Source organism: Dipodomys ordii, unplaced genomic scaffold (assembly GCF_000151885.1).
Source record: "Dipodomys ordii isolate 6190 unplaced genomic scaffold, Dord_2.0 Scaffold68, whole genome shotgun sequence".
Taxonomy (NCBI): Eukaryota; Metazoa; Chordata; class Mammalia; order Rodentia; family Heteromyidae; genus Dipodomys; species Dipodomys ordii.
In genome coordinates, this window is record NW_012267284.1 from 1,071,340 (window position 1) to 1,074,006 (window position 2,667).

The window sequence follows — 2,667 nt, forward strand, 5'->3', positions numbered from 1 at the left end:
CATCTACCTTCAGGAATAACCTCCAAACCATGACTGCCCAGAAGTCTAAGGCAGTGCTCCTTGCTTTTGGTTGTGCGGCCTTTCTTCCCCTCCTGATCTACCTGCCTCCAGTCTTTCCTGTGCCAACCTGCTCAGGGGTGAGTCCTTCTTCCTGTTCCAGCTCCTCAATTAGGGCCTCAAGATCCAGCTCTGGTTTGGAGGAAAGCAATTCTTCCAGGAATTTGGGATGAATGATGGCCTCCACCTGGAGCAGGAAGAAGAGGGTGTCAGTGTGTCTAGAAAGGAGAAATCTGTGCCAAGGGGACTTTGAGAAGACACAGAAAGGAATGACCTCCCCAACTTGGTGCTCGAGTACACTTGTTAAATACACACACACACACACACACACACACACACACACACACACACACACATGCGCACGCGCACATGGAGCTCAGCAGGTAGGGAATCAAGTTTCATTCCAAAGACCAGGGAATGTGGCAGACAGCAGGGCTGGAGATGTAGTGCACATTTGCCATGAAATCTTCCTGGGGACAGAGCTGGTCAATGTAGTTCTCAGGAGCTCTAGGTCTAAGCACATCTCATCCTCTTCCTGCTACTGTTACATTCCTCCTCCTCCTCTTCCTCCTCCTCTTTCCTTCCTCTCTTCCTCCTCCTCCTCTTCCTCCTCCTCTTTCCTTCCTCTCTTTCTCCTCCTCCTCCTCCTTGTTGTCATCATCTTCTTTCTTTCTCTTCTTCTTCTTCTTTCTTCCTCCTCCTCCTCCTCCTCCCTTCTCCTCCTCCTTTTCTTTTTCTTCTTCTCCTTCTTCTCTCCTCCTCCTCTTCCTTCTGTCTTATGCTTCATGCTTTCTCTTCTGAGGCTGTGAGGAGTCAATCAGACCAAAGCTAGGTCCTGCTGTCTAGACAAGGCTCTGGGTAGGAATTATTTGTCACAGTGCACTAGTCTCTAATGCGAGTTTGTTTCTCTGATTTGACAGGTGGAGGGGAATCCAGGCTGTGCCTTTTCTTCTTGAAAAATGAGTCTTGGTGCTTGGTTTCCAGCGCAGAGGAGGATGGTGGAGGATCCGGAGCTCTGTGACATTCCCAGGACAGGAGATGGTACTGAGAGCCCAGCAAGAAGGCCAAGCTGGAAAGACCTTTCTTGTTCACATTCCTCTCACTTGTCAGCTTGCATGGACCTCCATCAGAAGAGTCTTCTCTGAGACCCGCTGCACCTCTGGACCCCAGGCAATGAGGGTAGATTCCATGTCCATGGAGAGAACCAGAGGACAGGGTGGCTCCCAATGATGGAGACCCATGACAGCCGTGGATGACAGCAGCATTGTTAGGAGGTGTCAGCAATTCAGCACCTGTGGCACAGTGTATCTGGTGGTCACAGGAGGTTATTTTTGTGATGCAGGTATCTATGTTCTTTGTTGGGGTCCGTGGTCATCTCTATCTTCATGTTGGCAAGTGGTCAACTTAGGAGTACTTGAGGCTACTGTTGGGCGCACCAGGACTAAAGAGTATGTCAACACCTCTTTTCTCTTTTGAGACCATGAGGTGTTTCTTCACTACCTGTTGGACGAAATGAAATGAGTAGTTACTGGCTTTGCATCCTGCAGGAGGAGGGCTGAGGGGAAGGAACAACTGGAGGTGTCACCTCGTGACATAGACTTGTGATTGCCCTCCTCCTCCCTTGCTGAGTATCTCTCCAGCTACTTTCTGGCTATCCTGTCCCTTTCTTTCTTGTCCACTTCCACATCTACTATCAGGAGTAACCTCAAAGTCCATGACTCCCCAGAAGCATGGGGCTATGTTCTCTCACTCCCTGGTGTACTGCTGTTATTCCTCTTCCTGATATACCTGGGGACACTCTTTGCTCTGCTTACCTGGGGAGGGGTAAGTCTTTCTTCCTACTCTAGCTCCTCACTTAGGTCTAAGATACTCATGTCTGATTTTGAGGAAAGCAATCGTTCCATAAATCTGGTATGTATGATGGCCTCCACCTGGGACAAAAAGGAAGAAAAGTTGTGAATGTGTACAGAAAGGAGCAACCTGTGCCAAGGGGATTTTAAGAAGAAATAGGAAGGAATGACTTCCCAAAGTTGGTCTACAAGGACTCTTGTTAAATCCTCTCTCTTTCTCTCTCTCTCTGCTAAAGAATGAAGCTTAACTCCAAGGGCCAGGAAATTGGCAGATACCAGGGCCAGGGATGTAGCCCACATCTGCCATGAAATCCTCCTGGAAGCAGAGCTGGTCAATGTAGCTCAGGAAGTCTGGGTCTGAGCAGATATCATAGTCATCCTGCTGTTGCTCCACTCCTTCCCCTTTGCATGTTTCCTCAGACTCCTCAGTGGACGATTTTGGAAGGTCCTCCAGCCAGTCCATGATGGCTATGTTCTCCTCCACAGTTTCAGGGGGGAATCTCTCAGGTGCCTTGGTCTCTGGTGGCCTCTGGGTGCTAGCCAGGCTGAGCTTTCAGATCAGTCTTGCTGGAGTTGCACTCTAGGAAAAAGGAAAACAAGACAATGTACAGATGGGGGAACCTAGGTTCTTATCCACTGCTAAGGAGAGCAGAGTTCAGGAGAGCTGCCCTGACATAGGAGACTCTACAAGATGTGGAACATATAAGGTAGCCCTGTAGGACAACGTTTAGAGACACTGATATTTCAGGTGCTCTCAACA

At 49.1% G+C, this 2,667-nt stretch overlaps 1 pseudogene; it reads right to left on the bottom strand.

Annotated features, from left to right (window-relative positions):
- Nucleotides 1-2,370, bottom strand: part of LOC105990852 — a 12,162-nt pseudogene extending 9,792 nt beyond the window's left edge.
- Nucleotides 2,371-2,667: the final 297 nt, after the last annotated feature.